This window comes from Chinchilla lanigera, unplaced genomic scaffold (genome assembly GCF_000276665.1).
Source record: "Chinchilla lanigera isolate Chin_1 unplaced genomic scaffold, ChiLan1.0 scaffold00019, whole genome shotgun sequence".
NCBI classification, from domain to species: domain Eukaryota; kingdom Metazoa; phylum Chordata; class Mammalia; order Rodentia; family Chinchillidae; genus Chinchilla; species Chinchilla lanigera.
The window spans coordinates 27,769,421-27,790,908 of record NW_004955420.1 but is presented as its reverse complement, the minus strand read 5'-3'; positions in this window follow the sequence as shown (position 1 = coordinate 27,790,908).

Here is a 21,488-nt window from a genome sequence, read left to right as displayed (position 1 = left end):
GAAAGAAAGGGAAAGCACCCATGCTGATAGGCTGCTTCCTTCAGCTTTTTATTCTCTCTGGGACCCCCCACCTTTTGGATAGTGCCACCCACATTCAGGGCAGGTCCCCCCACTCTGTGTGTTGTCCCACATGCCAATCATCTCTGGAAACACACTCAAAGACACACCCGGAAGTGTGCTTAACTAGTTTACTAGGTATGTCTCAATCCAATCATGTTGCTATCAAGACGAAATATCACTTCCCCCAAAAGATGTATAAGGACCGTTGAAATGACCGGGTCTCACCCAGCACGTGGGGCCAACCAAGCATCATCACTTTTGTCTCCACTCCGTGTGACAGGGTGAACTCTGAGGAGGAGGCTGAGGCCAGTTTTAGAAAAAACGAAGGGACTGCATCGTCTTTGCTCACCTGAAAGGGTGTGAGAAGGTCTGAATCAGGCTGCAACCCAGCTTCGTTCTGCAGAACAGCGTTGTCCCAAGCTGCTCACATGCAAGATTCCTATGGCCGGGCTGGGGATTTAGCTCAGCGGCAAAGCGCTTGCTTGGCAAGCGCAAGGTCATGAGTTCAGTTCCCGGTACCGGAGAAAAACAAAACAAAACAAAACAAAACAAAACAAAACAAAAAAAAGATTCCTATGGCCAAACGGATCTGGGAATCCCGGCTCCCGGAATGCCCTTCCAGGAACTGCACGGTGCCCTCAGCCTGTTAAAGGCTCTGAATGCTCTGCCGTAAAATGCCTAGATCTTTGTCTACCCCAGCACCAGGCTGGACTGCACGTCTTCCTTTAGATAACTCCTGCTAATGTCCCAGACAGCCTGTGGTCTGGGGAACCCATTTGGGGACCCCACTTAGAGGAAAGAAAGCTTGCTGGGCTCAGCCAGGAAAGCTGCACTTGGGGTCCGGCAGACAGGATGGTCTCTTCCCTTTCCTTCCTCACAGAAGAACAGAGCAATCTCTCCGCCAGAGACTCTGCCCTGGGGGGCTCGGGCCCAGGATGCTGAGCCTCCCAGTGTGTGATGAGCGTCTGTGTACCCTGCACACAGGACTCATTTCTGGCGGGTTTGCGGTTTTCACTCTGCGTAAGACACGAGCTGTGACAACACACATGCTTTGTTTTGTTCTACATGAACCACTTACTGCAGTGGAAAGAGCACTGGATTAAAGGATCTGGACGGACCTGAGTTTAAGGCTGTGTCTCCACTCTTGTGGACTACCAGCCCTAGCTCAAGGGTCAACAAACCATCCCAGGTCAATGGAAGCAGGGTTTTAGACCTTTCACCAAAGCCCCACCACAGCAAGAAGCGGTGTCACAGCTCCTGGGGAATCTGCGCGCTGCTCCATGGCCTCCTGTCCATCTTAACCCTCGCTGCCCAGCCTCGTGTCGTACAGGCAGCCTGGCCAGAAAGACCCATGCAGCTCTGCACTGCACTGAGATGTTTCTGGTCCTTGAACAAGACCTCCCCCAGGCCCGTGTCCCCAGCCCCTCCCCTCCTCCCCTGAGTCATGGGTTCAGAGCTTCTGCTTTCTTCTCTTCCACTGTGGTCCCATGGCTCAGTGTCTTGACACAGGACAGTCTGTGGGCTTGGACACCCAGGGAGCCTTTGTTCCACTCCAGCACGAGATGAATAAAAGCAGTTTTATCTGCCTTGCAGGGCTGTTGTGAGGATCAAAACAGTGCGTATCTTCCCCAATCTGAGGTTTGCCTTAAAGCCCAATATCATTGTTCCTTCTTATTATCCATTTTTAGAGAATTTGGTTGTTAACATGACACACTATCTTTGGTGGCTTTGCAAGCAGCCAATATGTTTTGTTTGCTCATCTGAAAGAAAAAGGATTAATGCAATATGTTTCTACCCAGGGGAGTTTTAACTAACAGGCAGGGGAGCCTGTAGTACTCAGACACAGCCCATGGACTCCACGGCCGAGAGGACGTGCCCTGTGGGTGTGTAGCTCCTGGACTGTGTTCCCTCTCCGGGCATTCCCGTGGATCTGTTTCCTGCTTGTTTGGGAACTGCTGACGTTAACTGTTCGTTGGCTTTGATTTTCCATTGGCCTTCCTTCCTTCCTTCCTTCCTCCCTTGCTGTCCAAGATTTCGTGATGTTCAAACCTTTGGCATGCAGAGCTGCTGACATACCTTTTGTATGGCAAGCTGTCATGCTCTACTTTTAGAAGTAAACCCAATTGAACCTTTGAAAGAGCCTCTAGACACCCGCTGGGAACAGATTTTTGTCCAGTTCTGCCCAGATTTTGGACAAAAAATTGGTCGGTTCTTCCTCCTTCCCTACCTGTTTGGGTCCAAGTGTCAACCAAAATGTCAAAGGCATGTGGAAGCTGAAGCATTCAGTCTGTCACCAAAATCCGCACACACCAGAACGTGGGCTCAGATATCCTGCGCTATCAGATCTGATAGCACCACCAAAACTCTCATCCGAAAGTCATCCTGGGAGAGCTGACACAGAGGCAAAAGCCCTGAAGAAATACTACTGAGACACTAAAGGTGAAGGGGTGCATCTTGTTCCCCCAAGAAATCTCCCTCAGATTAGTGCCGTGCGAACTGAACCAGGGTTGGTTGGCTTCTCAGCTGAGTCAGTTTCCTCACATGAGTGCCTTGGTCCTCTGAGAAATGTTGCCCACAGAAACGAGAGCTAAGCTGGCTCTTCTTTATGTTGGCAAGGGAGGGGCTCTCAAAAGGAGACATCAGAGGTTGAACCAGATCTGGAAAATTCTACAGTCTCCATTATTTTATTATCTGCTTGTTCTTCGCTTATGACAAGATTTAGATTCAATTTGGCAAAGCCGGTCACTGAGTCCACCTTGGACTTTCTGTTTGGAAAACCCTAAAGATCATGAATCCTCACTTCCTCCTCCCAAAAAAGGAAGATTTTGAAATCCCTATCCATTCACATGTTGGGGGTGGATTTTTTTTTTTTTTTACAAAGAATGTAACATTTTCTCTGTTTATATTCATTTACCAATACCCCGGTATAACACCATGAGGGAATAAGGCAAGCCTTCCAGGCCTCGTGTGATGGTTGAAAAAATAGGTGCAGAGGTTGAAGGCCCCCAAGGTCCTGCTGTTAGTGAGTGATAGAAGTACACTGAAGGGCCCCCAAGGTCCTGCCGTTGGTGAGTGACAGAAGGTCACCTCAGGCCCAGAGGGGTCCCAGCACTTGCTTGTCTCAGAGCGTTCTTCATCCAGAGTCTTTGGGCTGGATTAGGAGAACATCCGGACAAACTTCTCTGGATGCGCATGCTTCTAGAAAGAGCGTCCATAGCCATGCTGGAATTTTCAAGGTGAAACAAAACTAAAAAGTTGTTAAGAACACGCTTCCCGTTTTATTTGGAAGAGAGAAATGATCTGACATTTGTGTGCCGGAGTTCACTGAGATTGAGGGGAGGGTGAGGAGGTGGGTTTCAGAAGCACAGGACTCTGTTTATTGGGAAGAGAACCCCAGAGGGTCTATCTGAGGTCCCAGCCACAGTGACACATAGTTTGGTACAGGCTGGACCCAAGGGCCAACCCAACCCAACCCACCCAGGGAACACAGAGCCTTCTCGAAATCTGCAGAGAGAATTCTGTTGAAAGCGAAAAAATTCCTGTTTTTCTCCTAGACTTGGGGTGTGGTGGCAAGTTTAGGGGTCCCTAGTTCTTCCAGGATGAATACAAGGCATGAGATTAGGGCATGCCAAACCAGCAGGGGAAATGAGTGTGACCCTCAGTCATTGAGACCTGTCATCACCTCCAGGAGGCACGCAGGAGCAGCTTTGAGGCCCTGAGTAGGACGGTCCAGAGCTGGTGACAGAAGGAGGGTATAAAACATCGTCTTCATTGACACCGTCTTCTTGCCCTTACTGTGGCCTACTCTGCACGCAGGGCACATTTCCTCTTCACTCTTCTTTTCTTCAGAACATGTCTTTTCTTCTTTTTTTTTTTTCCTTCTCTTAGTAATTCTCAAACTTTTATATCCTTTGGTTGTCCCAGCCAATACTTTGAACAGGACGACAAGACCCTGGAAACGACCCCTCAGCACCCCAACATCCAGTAACAAACATACTCGGGAACCTCCCTAGAAGCAAAACACAAATGCTTCTTGGAGCGCCAAGGATCTGTACTGAGTGGGATGCAGGGCGGGCTGTGCTGGCCCATCTCATGCCCAGGGGATACATGAACATGAGGCTTTGGCAAAGGCTCTGAAACAAATGTGAGATCAAGGAGCACCATGGCCACACCAGCTGTCATCTCAGCAACTGGGCCAGCTATTGAGACATTGGCCATCAGTGCCTTAAAGAACTGGATGTGGATCGTGGTTTGGCATCTGCCAGAGACACAAAGTACAATCAGTATGTTTTCATCCTAATGCGAGAACGTCACACCCTCCTGCACCCAGACAACAGGACCTGCACTGTTAGAATGAGCAAAATGGGCTTGACTTCAGCAGTAAGTAACAAGCACAGCAACCCCAAGTTTGGGTTGTTTCAGTCTTTGTACTCAACAGGATGTGTTCGGGGGAGACATTTCCTTGGCTACCGAAGCACAGAGAAGTCTAATGCCCAGAGAAGAATGAGGGGAAGCCTGGGCCTGTGTGTCTCATGGTAAACAAGATAGCTGGAAGTGTCGATCGGGAATGAGGTCAAAAACCCGACCTGCTCCTACGGTGCTGGGCCGTCACTGCTCTGGGAAGGGAGCAGCAGAACTTTGCTGGTTACAGATGTGAACGGGTGGGTGGGCAGGAATGAGCTGCATGGGGAAAATTCAGAAGGAGAATACTTAACACCCAGAGCCAAAGCATGTCTGTGTGTGTGTGTGTGTGTATACAAGCAAGAAACAAACAGACAGAGAAGGGAGAGAAGCCCAGACTCTGTTGCTGGGAATGCTCTAAGTTTAACATTTTGCCCACTGTCCATCTTGGTTTCTTTCAGGGGAGCCCTGGCACCAGAGCTACTTCCTGGCAGCGCCTTGTGTGACTCTGAACATAATAGCATGGGAAAAAGTATATGATTCGTTTCAAGGTCCTTGAATGCGTCTTAATCAGGTTATAATAAAGAGCAGAGATTCAAGCAGCAACCCTGGCATTATTTTAATTCACCTAGTGGAAAATTATTGAAGCATATTTCATATAATTAGGGTCAAGAATGGATTTGGCATCATGGAAGGCAAATGGGCCAAACCCAAAGCCGACTCAGCTGGCACGGTTTCTAGTCTTGAGAACAGCTAGTCTGGCAACCATTAATCAGGCAAGAGGCAGTAGTAAAGAGACCACTGCTTGGCTGTCCTCTGGCCAACTGGGGCAGGGAATTGTGGAACTCCAGCAACAAGCAATAGAAGGGGCGGCTGGGACCGAGCGAATCGCTGTGGGTAATGGCTTGTGTCCGGAACTGCTCAGGAAGTTTTGTGAATGCTAATTTAATAGTGCAATAGGCCAGGCGAGTACAGAGTCCTTGTTTTACCAATGCCAGGGCTGCTGGAAGCTGTGCCTATTTGAGGCCTGCCAGGTGCCCTGGAATAAATTGTCCCAGAGTGAATTGCTGAGAGACAGGGAAAAAAGAAAAACCACAGCAGAGGGGAGGAAAAAGGAAAAAGAAGTAAAGCAACGTGGTCCCCCACACAACTGGTGCGCATCACAGGGCCGGGAGCAGAAGCACGAGGTCCAGCGCAGATGAGTCCTTCATGGTGTTAAGCTCTGCCCCAGAAATGGTGTGGCGAGGCCCTCATGCCAGGCTCTCTGCACTGTTGGGTGGCAGCCTCCAGGGAGGTGGCTCCCCGGGGGGACATCAGAGGCCCAAGCATGGGGACAGCTTGGGGTGGAGATCGTGGATCCAGAGTCAAAAAGCACATGCGGCACCTAACATCGGTGCAATTGCCTGGGAACAAGATCAGCCTTGCTCCAGGCTCATCCTGAGAGGAGTACAGCAGGCAAAGTACCAAATTCTATACAGACAATAGGCCAGGAAAGTGGCTGGATGGAGAAGGGAGGCCTCAGACACAGTGACAGCATGAGCAGACCCCGCATCACCGCGACTCTAGCAAGATGGAGTTACTTGTGTCTCACATCCCACCATCGTCCTGCCCTGATGATGGTGGGACCCAGACTCCTTCAGTCTTGTTCCTGTACCATCCCTAGGGCGCAGCTTCATCTAAATGGCCCAGCGCTCCACATCGATCTTGCAGTAGGAGTAGAGAAGGGCCAGGGACTCCGCTAGCCCCACGAGAACAAGCTGGAAGTTCTGCACGTGACTTCTCCTTGTGTTCCTTCATCCAGGAAGTGGTCCCGTGGTCACCCCGAGGTGCAAGGAAGGCTGGGAAAGTGACAGGTTCTCTCTTCATGGGTAGCTATGTGTCCAGCTAGGAACTCTATTTCTATAGCAGCAGGAGAGAGCTGAGTGGAGAAGCAAAGCGGTGGCATACACGTCCTTGGCAATCTCCAACCGAGTCTTGACTCTCGTTAGAAGTCCCACCTGCACACCTTCACCAGCGGCTCCTCCTCCTCCTTCCTCTGGCCCCCACCTCCCTGTCTCCTGTGTGCCATGCAGCACCCCCAGGCATTCTCTTTGCCAGTCCCCTTTTCTAGACCCCATGATCCCACTCAACCGCTTCTTCTTATTCTCTTCCTTTCATGTTCTCTTTTGTCCTCGGATCAGAGAAACTTAAAAACAGGGGGAACAGTTGCACCTTGCAGGAACATCTGGGAAACATTTTCTCTGGGTGTCGTTTGTGTTAACACTTAAAGCAATCACCATGCTATAGCTGGGGGGAGGGGGGAGATAAGACCCTTCTGTAAACAGGAAGTGGCTCGAACATTTTCTGCACACTTGGTGCTCAAAATGACCAAATACATAATTTCAAATCTCACAAATCAAGATTCACTTTGTTCTGGGTGGTGGTGACACTGATACCCACACACGTCAGAAACACGTACGCAAAGGACAATGGCCAGACCAAGCATAGTAATAGACCTGAGGCTCGCATGAGACGCCCAGGAAGCCAAATCACAGACTCCGGAGCAAGTGGACCAGAACAGCTAGGATGTGGTCAGTAATTCCCAGCTTCCCTAGCCTTTGCCCCAACCCTTCCAACTCAGGACCAACTAGCAAAAGCCAAATATGGTCCCCTAACGCATCACACGAGCCCCTCTCTTTAGCTAGCCCACCATCACACCCCCAAGCCATCACTCTCCCATCAGGGTCCCCCAAGGTCTCCCACTTCCCAGCCTGAGCACCCCCTGCCTCTGCCTGCTTCCCACTCACTGCCCAAACGCAGCGATGTGCTGGTCCCTTGCTATAGCAGGTTCATCTCAAACCTGCTTGTTTTCATTCGGGTGATCTTCATTTATTCTCACACCTGCCAAATGCTCACCAAGCTGAACATTGAAGGTCGATGCCCTTCGATTACTATATTTATCTTATCCATCAAAAAAACTTAGAGAAAAAATTAACCATTAGAACTAGTGAGAGAAAAGCAGAGTACATGGTAAAGAAAGTGCCACCAGTTCTTCCAGGCAGCGTGAGAACTAAGATGCAGCATTCCTGATCCTGCTTAGCTGAAAAGCCACAGGCTGACTTGGGGTGGCTATGCTGAAAAGGGAGATCAGATGAAAACAGCCAGGAAGGTTGTGTGTCCAGAGCTGCTAGGGCCCTGTCCCATTCCCCAGCATCTGATCTAAGTCCGCTGGCTTTTCTAACAAACCCAGACATGAGCCTGCTTCTCCTTCATCACTCCACCTGCTGACACAGCTCTCTGTGGGGCCCATTTCTTCTTAATGTTTACATGGCTCTGCCCAACGCCTCTCTGACATCTGCTGGGGTGAGACCCTCTTCTGCCCTAAGCCAGCACCCCAGAAAGTCTCAGAGACCATGAGGAACATTCTTTAATTCTCTGCCATCAGGCAGTGGACCGTGTTTCACAGATTAAACCCAGAATGTTCGAAGATAAAGAATTCCCCCAATAAACTAATATTTCTTTTTTAATATATGTTGAAGTATTTAAATCAGCGTAGTCCTAGAAATTTTTCACATTGTTTTGGCTGAGTTTTTGACATAGGGTCTTGTGAGGTATTCAATATTTAAAGAAATCAGATATAAAAAGTTAGGATGAAGTTTAGGATTATGGCTGGACACCACGAAAAGTCACAGAATCCATGAGGCTGTGGCAGTAGAACAGGGCCGTTCTACCCAACCCCTGAGTGGAATTTCAGGTTCCAAAGGTGAGCCCTTCAGTTTGTTCTGCAGCAAAAGTGAGGGATGTGGGTGGAATCCACCAGAATAAACATCCTGAGTGGAGGGCGCAACACTGAGCGGAGGACCCCTGGGGGTTTACAGGTCCAAGCTGTGGTTTGCACAGGGAGCCTGGAGAGATGGCGGGTGAAGGGCAGGTAGCTACACACAGAGGGCACGCATGCAAGTCTGTCGGTGGGGTTCACTGGTCGCAAAGTGGAAGGCAGGACATTAAGCATCAATGCAGAACAAAGTAATTACCCACAGACCTGTGTGGGCATGGGTGTCACCTTCCAAGCAGAACATCACCTGCTGCACGTCACTGAGCCCTTTCTTGCTTTCTTAATCCTGGCAGCTAGGGCAGACAGTTCTATTATTTCCACCCCTTACCGTCTGCAGATGTCCTTGTCTAACACCAAACATGGAGTCAATGTCACCCCAACCATCACCTCTCGTTACAGTTTGTGTCTAGATGTCCCCCCAAAGCCTCATGCAGTCATGGGGGTTTTTCAGAGGTGGCTGGATCTAGAGTGTATGATGCTGGGATGAAGGGTGTATGATTAGTAAATCAGTCCACTGTCTGGCTTGGCACAGTTCTGGTCAGGATTAAGGGTGTGAGAGCTGCACTGGCCCCAGGGTGGGGAGCCTGCATACAGTGAGGGACAGAAAGAGGCTTGTTTCTCCTTTGCTTGCTTTTGCTGTGTTCTTCCCACCATGAACGGCTGTCCTCTGCCATGTCACCCTGCTTTGGAGCCAGCCAATTGTGGACTGAAACCTCTACAAACTGTGAGCTAAATAAACCTTTCCCTCTTTAACTTTGGGTGTCAGGTATTTTGTCTCAGCCACAAGAGAAAAGTAATCAAGACACCTCTGGACTGACAGTATCTCTCAGTGCTCCCTGTCCACCCCTCCCAGTCCCTCTTAGACTCTTACCGTGGAAGCCTCACCCATCACCTCCGCCAGCCCTTCTCCCATTCTGCTCTCTGCTGGTCGGCCTTCGTGTGCCCTGGCCTGGGGAAGGTGGCTGTGTGTCCCCCTCCTTTCCTGCTGTCACACTTCCAGCTGCTCCCCAGAGCACACCGTCCAAGCTCAACCACACTCCCCAGCCTGATGTCCCGTGTCCCCACCTTCCAGGCCCCAGTCACAACCTCACTTCCCTGGTCATGATCAGGCACCACCTGGCCCAGACTTACACTGTCTGGTCAATGATGCTTTCTTTTTGTCATTTAACAAATGTTTTCATTGTGAGGTGTCACACAAAAATCAAGAGAAAAGCCAGATCATCTATAGAAGCATAAGTTTTATTGATGCCGTCAGAGAACTAAGGTCACAAGGAACCCAAGTGAATTAAACCTCAAAGGTGACAAATCCTTCAAGGAGACATGAAACACAAGAACTGGCTCCCCTTTGGCAGAACATGGAAGGAAGTCATTTGAGACCACCATAAATTATTAATATATAATAGTGTGAGGGACATACGAAGCTTAAAGAAGCACTGAAGGACAGCAGGCAGCTTACAGTGCCCCCTTCTCCCTACATAGCTATTCTGCTGGGTTTCAGGGGAAAGATGCCCGGGTGATTTATCCTTTGATTACTAAATGTGAGATCCCTTCATCCCTGCAGTTCAGTTTGCCTTTTGAAGAACTTTACTAAATGGGGTCCTACAACAGACCCTCTTCAGCAACTGGCATTTTTCACTCAGCATGGGCCTGGGAAATCCCACTATACTGTTTGGAGCCATGAAACTTTGTCCCAACAGTCTCATCTCCCAGGTCTGTCCCAGCCATCCCACATGCCCACTTGCCATATGCTTGCCCATCCTTAGGGTCCAGCGTAAGCGCTCCTCCTCCAGGAAGCCCCACATGCAGCCTGTGTGGGAGCCATCACTCCTGCCTGTAACTGCCCCACGGCTCTCAAGCTGTCTTCCTGTCTTCCAGCTTCTGCCCCTCTGCTCCCCTGCATGAAGGCAGCTTGTGCTACTGTTTGAACACTTGTAGAATGTGTTCTCAAAACCCACCAGCTGGACCACGTTATTGATATGGGCCCCTGCAGACAGCATGGCACCACATTCTGCCTGCATGAGAGAAAGACGTCATGGGCACCACTAGGCCCCTGCGGGGCAGAGCCTGGCTGCTGCAGTTTGCATGTGTATCACTCAGTGCTTCCTAGAGAAATAGATCTAGTGCAAGATATACAAACATATACAAATTTACAAGATTGGTTCACAATGGCTGCCCACAGAATCAGCTGTGGAAGCACGCAAAAGGGCTGTCTGTGTGCTGAGAGCCGAAGGATCCAGTCAAAGGTCTGCAGCTCACTGTGGTGTCCTGTGCAAGTCCATGTCAGGAGGCTCAAGGGTCTGAGCTGGAAGCCAGGAGACGACGTCCAGGGTGAAGGCGAAGACTGGAGCTCCTCCGAAGGAACAGACGCGCCTTCCTTCTTGTCTCCCTTTTACTCCATTCGGGCGGCAAGCCCATCTGCTGCTGTCACTCACACCCAGGGCACGCCTTCTGCCTTCGGTAATCCCCTCAGCCACACCCAGAGCTATGCTGAGCCAGTTAGTTGGACGTTTCTTATTCCAGTTGGCACAACAGTTAACTGTCACAGATTGTGGCCCAAAAGCTCCTATGTTGGAAACTGAGCTCCACCTTCACATACCACTGGCACGTGGGGGTGGGGCTTCCAGAGGTAATTAGTTTTTGATGATGTCACGAAGGCAGGGCCCCCTCAATGGCACTGGGGTCTTTCTAAGAAGAACCTGAGCTGGTAGCTTTGTTCTGTCAACCCGTGACTCCCTCTGCCGTGGTACAATGCCACGACAAACCCTTGAGACACTTGGCAGACGCTAGTGCTGGGCTCTCGGACCTCCTGCCCCCCGACCCTGAGCCACATAAACTTCTTTATAAGTTAACTGGCTTCAGTTACTTTGGGAGAGGACCGAAAGCCTGGCCAGTGCTTTTTCTTGTTTGACCACATTCCTTGGTCCTGTAGCTGCTGGGGTGGATGGGATGAGAAGCAAGACCACAGCCTGCTCAGGAATTGCCTTGGGAATTGGCTCCCCGCCTATTTCCGCTGTGTTTCTCAGAGACGTGATGTACAGCATCGTCTGGCTCTTTGAGCTTCCTTATTATTTGGATTTGGGGTAAACATGAGTTTCCTTTCTGGCTCTCTTGGATTAAGTAAGTTGCTATATGTTATTTCAGTTAGAGGGAAAACAGGATGATGCCTGGGACGTTTGCATTTGGAGCAGTGGAAAGTGGAAAGATGATGTTAAACATTTCCAGTGATATATCGTGGGAGAGACGTGTGGGAGGTGCAGAAGCTACACAAGAGCCAGAACTCAGGTCCCACGACGGTAGCCAGAAGTGAATCTCTCCTGAGCCTCCTGAGACACAGCTGCCTGGGAGGAACTCGTGGCTTGGGATTTGAGTCCTTTATCTCTCTATTATTGTTTGTGCCCCAGAGTTTGGGAGTGGAAAACACCTGTAAGCTGGAGGAGGAGGAGGAGAAACAACCTATGTCCCTCAGAAAAACAGGCAAGGGGCTGAGGATTTGGCTCAGCGGCACAGCGCCTGCCTGGCAAGCATGAGGTCTTGAGTTCGATTCCTGGTACCGGAAAAAAACAAAAACAAAACAAAACAAAAAACAGGCAAAGCAAATGGACAGTCACCACCAAACTTCCAATGGCAGTTACCACAGCCGACGAGCTGTAGTTGGCGGTCAGAAGGGCTGTCTTTGTGTACTGTACCTTTCTGAATTGTCTGCAGTTCTTGATAAAAGATCAAACATTTAGCAAATGAAACCCAGGAACAAGGTAAACTATCTATTTTTTGGTATACATGAAGAAATCCAGCCTCTCCTACCTCCCTGCACAAGGTTAGAGTGAGGGTTGGAAGTAGGGCTTTGGTGCCTTCACCCCAGCGGGATGAAGCACCCCACAAGAAACTTCTCCCCTGTTGCTCACTCTTCTTGCCACCTTCTGTCCCTGCAGTCCCCGGGACAGTGTGCCCTTCCTCCCAAACTTCCCATGTCGTATTCTACCCCATCAGCATTGGGTCCGCCTCAGCCGCCGTCATGTTTGATAGATTAATTCACGATGAAGTATTCATGCCTTAATTTCCTGCATGTCTCCTCTTGAAACATGCCTTCAGAGTTATACGCACGCTCTACCATTTAATCTAATAGCCCGGTTCTTGGCATATATTCCAGAGGTCACCAAAAGAGGTGATTTGTGCTACTGTTGCCCACCCAGGTCCCCTTGCCACCCCCTCTACTGGCAGCGTTGGCCACAAGCAGCTGAGACCTCTGCTCACCCCGCTTCCATCTGTCTGTCCGTCCTCTCCTCAGTCGGTCACAGTGCCCGGTCCTGTCTCAGGGTCGGCTTCTGGAGAACCAGGGAAAAGACAGGGAAAAATTATGCTCACAAGAAAGGTTCATGACAGAGTGGGAATAATTAACTGGGACAAGACATGGCTGCTTTTCACCATATGCGTTTTGCCTCCTTAATTCATTACCATATGTCTGCATCGCTATGATTAAATGTCTCCCCTTTTTAAGTCTTACATTTTAAAATAAAAAAACAAACACCCACCCTGCCTCCAAGTAAAGCGATGTTCCTACACTGGATGATCATCTGGATTTCATTTTGGAACAGTCAGTCCAGAAAGTACAAGTGTAGAATAAGATGTACACTGCTGGTGAATTTCTCTCTCTAGTCAGGTAAAAGTTTCACATCCTTTTCTGTTAGAATTTCGCTCTTTATTGAAAGTAACCCAACCCCAAATCAGAATACCATTAAAAATGGGGCCCCAATTATTTCTCACTAAACTAGAGAGTGCTAAGATTATTCTGAACCATTCAATGTCAATAGTGTCCAGTGTGCTTTTGAATTACATGACAGGGAAAGAGAATTTGAGGAGCTGGAGATGCACCGAGCAGAAACGCTGAAGGCGCTGGGCCTCTGAGGTGATCCAGGAGGCGGGAGGGGGAAAGCTCTCTGGCAGGGAGGGCGGTCACCCCTGTGGCATGGGGAGGGCATGAGGAGCAAGGGCCAAGTTTGCCCTGAGATACAGTTGCCCTATTGGTCAAGGACATTTGCTGGCAGGCGACAAAAACACATTTTGTCTCACAGTCACAAAACTGAGCTTACTGAAGGGAGAATGAGCCAGAGAATCCCAGGAAAGTTGTAGAACCAGCTTGGACACTTGGGGGAAGGCAGCTCGGTAGGGAAGGGCTTGGAGGAAGGGCCGCAGGAGGGCTCCCGCAGTGCAAAGGTGCGGTCAGCCTTCCGTCTGCTGTGTTCTGGAGGAGATGGTCACAGAGGCTGCAGGAGGGCCGCACTTCCGCCCCCCGGGCATGTGCAGATGGTCACAGCAGGGATCCCTCTCTCTCCTATCAGTGGAATCACCACCCCAACAAGATACATACAGTGGTGGAGCCCCCCTGGAACCCGAGGCGCCCCTAGGAGCAGGATGGGAAGTCTTCCTGGGGGAGGGGAGCTCTAAGCTCTGACGGGAAGGGTCAGGAGAGGCAGCAGAGGGGAGCGGGCAGTCGAAGAAGGCTCTGGGCAGAGCACATTGCCAGCGTCCGAATGCTATAGAGCCCGGAGCAGTTTCAGAAGCAGTAAAACCGTAATTCCTCATTGGACTCGGCTCCTTATCCTCAAAGAAGTCATTCAGTAGATGGCACAATCCCAGGCAAAGAGGTAAGTCAACAGACGATGCCTTGGAGTGGGAAATCGCATCTCCTACGCTGAGTGGGAGTGGGAGCTGAGACGGCAGGGGCCAGACATCCAGGCCAGCAGCACCATGTCGAAGGGCACTAGTTGTTGACCAGCTCCAGGTGAGGTTGAAAGAGCCGTCCTGCAGTGGGCAGACAGATTGCAGAGCAAGAGGCAGGCTGAGTCAGAAAGCTGCTGCGGTCAGCCGGGAGAGACTGGCTGTGAAGGGACAGGTGACAGCAGGCTTGGCTGTAAAGGAGGTCAAGCGTCAAAGAGTCTCCAAGTTCCATCACACGTTCAGAGATGGAAGGACACGCTTCAGACCCGGCTCTGCCACTCTGATTGGACATCTCTGGGAACATGACTTCATCTCTCCTGGTCCCACTGGGAGTAGTTTCCCCACCCACCCCATGGACACCCGTGGTCCTACTACTCAGCATCAAATCCCTCTGGGGTAGGAAGAGCTATGGTCTCAGTTTGGGGGTCATCCCTGCCTTCATTCCCCAGGGCAGTCAGGCTAATTCAGGGGCAGGTGCCTGGCCTGCATCAGTCCAGTAAAGAGTCTTGGGACTTTACTGTTTCCTCCTGAGCTCAGGGGATCACGCTAGCCTTCAACGCAGAGTTTATGAATGTAGCCTCAGATGGGCGGATGACTGAAATGAAAGATGGAGAGAAAGCAAGTCCAAATGGTGCGCTTAGATGTTAGATCAAGCTAGACCTGAAGCCAACAAAAGACCTCTGAATTTTCCCAGCGTATGTGACATCCTACACAGGTTGCTGGGAACATCCTAGGAACTACTAGAAACCAGTTCTGCAGATACTGAGCACTAACTAGGGCGATCATTGTGACCCGAGGGCCAGAGTTTGGCTGGTGATATCTTTCAGACACGCCGGGTCCTCTGAGCAATTGCCCCTCCACACCCCCGGAGCGGGTTCAGTAGCTGAAAACCATCTCGGGTGCCTGAACCAGGGCGGGCCGGCTTGTGCAGTGGGAGCTGCGGGGGAGGGCGCTTGGCTGCATGGGCAAAGCCCGCAGGTGTGCACGCCAGCCCTGTGCCAGCATGCCCTTCACCGCAGCCTGCCTCTAAGAGGCGCTTCCCTGGGGACTGGAGGGGGCGGGCAGGAACCTGGGGGGTGGCCGTGAAGGACGCGGGGAGAACTGGGAAGGAGCCTCACTGTGGCTACATCCACCAGGATGAGGGTGGCAGCAAGCAACGTGGAACGCAGGCTGTTTGGGGTGCACCAGCCCCTCCCTGAGGGACCCTCAGGTGCCTGCCACTGTCAGCGACCACAGCACTGACAACCCGAGCACCCAGCGCTGAAGTGGCTATGGTGGGCCCATGCCATGGCTTCTCAGGAGCGCTCGGTGTGCAGCCCTGGAGCCTGGAGCTGGGTCTGAGCACAAGTAGCTATAAAGGCGTGGGCCAATGGCTTAGCCTCGTGCCTCAGTTTCCTCCCCGCAAAGTACAGGTAATGATGGTGTCAGCTTCCTACTTTGCCAGGAGGATTAAATGACTTCTAGGAAGCCTACGACAGGCCTGACTTGCAGCGAGGACCGCAGCTTGGAGGCTTGGTGTCGTAGGGAGCCCTATCTGCAGTTGCCTGGCACGGCTGGGCTTGGCACCAGGTCTTCGGACTCCTCGTCTGCCTCTGACTCAGCAGGACCGGGGGTGATGTTCACACACTCTCCTGTGGTTCCTACGGGCACATCCACACCCTCAGATCCCGGAGCCCCGAGCGGAGTCTCTGCCAGGTGCTCCCTCTGAGTGTCCTTCGTCGGCACACTGGGCACATTGTCCTCAGGGCTGGGATGTGCAGACATTCCCACGCCACCTCTACAAGTGCAGACAGCTGGGCAGATGACCTGACACTGGCAGTGTGCTTCTTGGGGTTCAGACGCACCTCCCACTTCCGGCTGTTCTGCTGTTGAAGAACAAAGTGCAAGTCGGGGGCCTGCTGAACACCTTACCTGACTTTCGTGGTGGCAAAATTCAAATCTTCTCCATCTACTTGGGGTGAGTGGGGCAGGTCTTGGGCATGTGGTTTAGAGAAATGAAAGATCCTTGTGTCTTGTGGACCCACTTTGGTTTACATCACAAGCCCCAGGACCATCTGGAGATGAAATGAGATCCATTCCCCCTGCTTTCTGGTTCTTTGGGGACATTTGTCCTCCAAGCTATGGGCGGAGGGCACTGAGGTAAAACGTTGGGCACCTGAATAGTTCTCCACTCAGTTTTGCATAAGGACAAGTTCCAGGCAAAAGAGACAAACCGTCGCTCAGCCGTGGCAGTAGCTCTTGGGTAAGCTGCTTTGGTGTCCTTCTAAATGACCTCCAGCCTTTGCTCAGGTCCGCTTCTAAGACAGGGCAACTGGGTGAGGGACATTCCCAGGGCAGGGACATTTCCAGGGTGAGGGACACTCCCAGGGCAGGGACATTTCCAGGGTGAGGGACACTCCCACAGGGAAGGACACCTCCAATCCGGTAATGTCCTCATCACTGTACAAAGAACCAATCAGAAGAACGCTATTTCAGAGCAAGGAGAAAGTTGCTATTTTCAATCCTTCATTTCAATCTGCTGCTGTTCGCCGGGCCAATCAGAAGATGCTCATCTCAAGCCTTCATTTGCATGTGGGCGTGACCAATCACAAGACGCTGATTTTGATCCTTCATTTAAATGTAACAGGAAGCGAAGTCAGTTTTTTGAGAGGACAGTTTACTTGTGGTGTGATGCCATGCGAGTGTTTGATAGGATGACGTTTCCAAAGCCTTGTTTACATAAAAGAGAGAGAAACCGGAATCTTGGATACAAAAGACCCCTTTCCCTTATCCTCAGGGCTGCTGTGAGCCTTTCCACCGGCTGCTCTCACTCTGCAGAGCAAACTTCTTTTCCACCTTCGATAAAGGTACACCTTTGCTGCCTCTTCTGCGCGTCTTGTCCAGTTCTGTGTTAGGACGTGGAAAAAGCCCCAAGGACTTCCACCTGATGACGCTTCTGATCCATCCTTCCCAGGCCAGAGGGAGGGATTCTAACATGCACATATGGGCCTCTTATTCCCTTGCTCAGAATTCCAGGGTCCCCAAGTCTGGACAGGTCCAATAGAATGTCCTGTGATGGTAGACTGACCCTGTGTGTCCCAAGATCTGTCCTGTGTTAACATGGGGCCTCCGTGGCTCTGAGCACCCTGAAGTGTGGGGAGTGTGCCCAAGGAACTGGGTTCTTCCTTGTACTCAGATTAATGAAAATTTAAATTGCCACATGTGACGAGTGGCTACCCCAGGGCATAGCACATGTCAATAGTGGGAGGTCGAAGGTTCTAGGCATGACCTGGCCTTCACTATGTGAGCAGCCTCGACATTTTGCCAGAATTGATTCAATGGACTTACAACTCCCCAAACACTGCACCCGCCTCACACCCCCGTGCACTTACATCTGCTGCTCTCTGTGCCTGGAGTGTCCTCCACCCTGCCCAGACTCGCCCGCACACTGCCTGGGGCCCAGCAGCCTTCCTGCAAGATGCAACTCCCGTGTTACCTCTGCTGACAGGTTTACCAACCACCCCTTCCCTCCATGTGCAGAATTAATTAATGAATTAATGAATTTTTGTTTGTTTGTTTGAGATAGGGTCTCACTGTGCAATCCGGGCTGGCCTCTAACTCCTGGCAATCGTCCTGTCTCAGCCTCTAGTGCTGGAATTCCAGGTGTGAGCTACTATACTATAATTCTATGTGCAGAATGAACCATCCCTTCCTCTGTGCCTCCAACACAGGCAAAAGAGACAAAGAGACAGCTTTGAGGCCCTTCTCACGCACACAGTCCAAATGTGTCCCCGTGTGATCCCCCACGCCAGAAACAGGAAGGCTCCCAGAGGGAAGACCGAGATTTGCAGAGAGACTCAATCCAGCCATCAAGAGGACTGGAGGCGTAAACGCCAGGACTGTGGTGGACGTAGCTCGTGATTGGCGCTGCCTTGTATCCAACTTCTCTCGTGTTCCCTCAAGTCACTCCTTGGGATTTGTCTTCAGGAGTAGCCTTGGGGATTCAGAAAAGTCAGAAGCTCCGCTCTCATTCCCGGCCAGCTCTGCCAGAGACTGAGGAGCCCAAGGGGTGCAGCAGCCCCGGGATGCATCGAGGTCACGTTCATCGGAGCAGCAGCACACCGGCCGTACTCCTTCTGCGCCCAGCCCGCAGCTGCTCCAACGCTGGTCCTCCGGCCTCCTGTCAAACACAGAGACCCTGAGGGCCTCCCCAAAGCCCCTGAGAAAACTAGCTCTCTGTGGCTGGTGGGTGGTTGACGACCAAGTGGTCTTCAGTAGCAGTCAAGCAGAGAGAGCTTCTGGGACCGCAGAGCTCCACAGGAGGAGAGCTGTGTCCTTCTGGAGAGGACTTAGTGGTGGCAGGCCTGAGCCGTCCCCACGCACAGGGCTGGGGCGGAGGCTGCGGCCACAGGGAGTGGAAATTGATGGTGCAGGGAGCTGAAGAAGGTGAGGCCTCCCTGGGACCAGGAGGCTGGGGCAGGGTCCTAGGCCGTGCTGTCAGCTCAGAGGACCCGCAGGATGCTGGCATGGTCTTGCTGGGGTTCTGGGCCCTACTGACCGGCATTCCTGGCCAGGTTTCTAGTCTCCTAAGCAAGCAACCCTGAAGCCAGGGGCTGCTTCCTCTGCACAAGGGACCCTGTCCGAGCTCCTCCTGCCTCTGTGCCTCTTCTGAACAGCACCCCCATTGTCATTCCACTCAGCCCCAAGTGTCACTGCCCCTCAGAAACCCTCCACAGTGCCCAGATCTGAGCTGTGACTGTGCAGCTCTGGTGGGGTGGTTGGAAGCACCCTCTGCTCTTTGCCAGGTGACAGGTGCCACAAGGGCAGTGGGGGTGTGTGGGTGGCTCACAGATGCATCACAGCATCTCAGATGAGGGCTTGACTAGAAATGTTTGCCAAGTGACTGATCAAGGAGAGTGAGGTGAGAGGAAGGGAGGGAGAAATGGAGAAAGAGAGAAAGAAAGAAAGAGAGAAAAAGAAAGAAAGAAAGAAGAAAGAAGAAAGAAAGAAATAAAGAAAGAGAGAGAGAAAGAAAGAGGGAGAAAAAGAAAGAAAGAAAGAGAGAAAGAAAGAAAGAAAGAAGAAAAAAGAAAGAAAGAAAGAAAGAAGAAAAAAGAAAGAAAGAAAGAAAGAAAGAAAGAAGAAAAAAGAAAGAAAGAAAGAAGAAAAAAGAAAGAAAGAAAGAAAGAAAGAAAGAAGAAAAAAGAAAGAAAGAAAGAAAGAAAGAAAGAAAGAAAGAAAGAAAGAAAGAAAGAGGGAGGGGAGAGAAGGAAGAGAGAGACAGGAGGAGGGGGGACACAGGGAGAAAGGAAGGGACAGAAGGGGAAGGAAGGAAAGCAGGCAGGCAGAAAGGAGGGGAGGAAGGGAAGAAGGGAGGCCACAGCACCCCTCTTGGCCCCCATGTGCCGCAGAGAGGTGCCAGTCCCCACCCAGGCTCTCTGCACGTCCTGGGGCCCCACCATGACTGCGCTGCACGCGCTCCTGGAGCTCCTGAGCAGCTGACTCACCAGACCCTGCTCGTCTCCCCCAGCAATGGCAGAAGAATCATAAGCTTCCAGTGGCTTATTCTGCAGCTCAAAAAGTATCAGATCATATAAATACAATATTTTCTTAGTTGTTTGACATTATACCTGGCTCTAGAGTAGTGAGCTTCATAAAAACTGAGCTCTAAGTCCACCCAGTGCAGCCTTGGAGGGAACCCAGGGCCACACAAAGGACATTTTAATGGAAAACTGGAAAATCTGAATAGATTTCATGGTTAAGCTGTTGTACTGATGTTAATTTCTTCTTTCTGACAGATGTTCCATAGTTATATAAGTACCTGGAAAGTTGGGTGAAAAGTATATGAGAGCTTTGTATTATCTTTACAACTTCTATTAAAATGTAAAATTTTTCCACCCAGAAAAAATCTTTTAAGTTTATTTTTGTAAAAAAGAGCTCATCCATTTTCTTCTTTAAAGTACTACAAAATATAAATTTCCAAGGTGGAGAAATAATTGATGACTTTTATTGCCTTCTTATACTTTCTGTATTTTCTACAACTTTAGAGATTACCTTTCACATTAGGAAAAGGTGTCTTTGTTAAAAATAATGAAATGTCTCAGTTTAGAAAATGTTTTAAGTGCATGTGATGTTTTGTTTTTAATTGAGAAAGCATTTAATATCAAATTACAGAAAATATATGTGACGACACACAGGGTTACTACTACTACAGACTTGGGCGCTGTTTTGCAGGGAGCTGTTGACATAAACACGTAATTCTACTCACCTGCAACTGGGACCGAGACATCTGGGGCCACACAGGGGACTGCCAGCATTTCCTGCAGCTGTGATCAGAGCAGATTGCAGAGTGAGCTCCCGTGGAAAAATGCGCCGAGCATGCAGCTGCCAGTGTGGACAAGGTGTGAGGTTCTAAAGACGTAGGGCCCTACAAGGCCTTCCGCCATGGCCAGGAGGGCATGAGGGCGTGGCCCGGTAGGGGTCGAGGGGGCCGCCTCACCACTATGCCCCTGGGCTCCCACCTGAAGCCATGGGACTTCTTGATGGACCCTGCGCCAGGATCTCAGCTGGGCACTGTCCCCTCCGGGCTCTCTTGCTGCCCCCCTGTCAGAAGGTCCCCCCACTTCCGAGCCTGACTCAGTCTGCCCTGTCAGCTCATTAGGGATGCGGGATCCTGGGCCTCAAGCCCACCCAGCAAGGCTGGACTTTAACAGGATGTGGGGTACTTCAGCGGTCCCCAAAACAGGAAATGTGTTCTCTCTGTGCAGGCCTTGGGCCATGGGCAGCAGCATCAACTTGCCAAAAAGGCAGCTGTTGGGAAGTACCCCAAACATAGGGGGACTGAAATATCTGAGGACAAGATCCGGAAATCTGCATGGTAACAGACTTCCCATGTCATTTCTTCAAATTCCGTATACATACAAATTTCATACTTAGAAATCATATAAGTAAAAAATAGTAAATTACTGTAAAGTACTTCTTTTTTTTTTTTTTTTTTGGTAGTGGGAATAGAACTCAAGATCTGTGTTTACCAGGCGGGCGCTTATGCCACTGAGCTATATCCCTAGCGAGCTTATTTAGTAAGTCATTTGATTTACTAAATTAAATTGTTGTTCAATTATAAATTTCATTACATTGATTATGAATCATCATACACTGCTCTAGAGAAGATGGCACGTTGAAGTAGGTGCAGTTAGGTTCTATAATGTGGTGAGTTTTATACGTGTACCTGAGATACATTATAAAAAAGAAAGATTTCGAGGTGGCTGATTTCTCATTTGGCCTCTCTACCTCATAGCTGGCCTGTTCCTAGAGCGCCTATCTTTGATTTACACACACGTGCGCGTGCGCACACACCCATGTGTAGGCTGTATATAATGGTTTTGGATGTGAGATTTGCACACTGATGCCTGTGGCATCACCCTGCCGTCTCCTTCCCCTCATTCACATGGGCACTGCAGACCTTTCTGTGCTTGGGGACACAGGCACACACCACCATCCTCAGCGTGTGGTGTCCCGT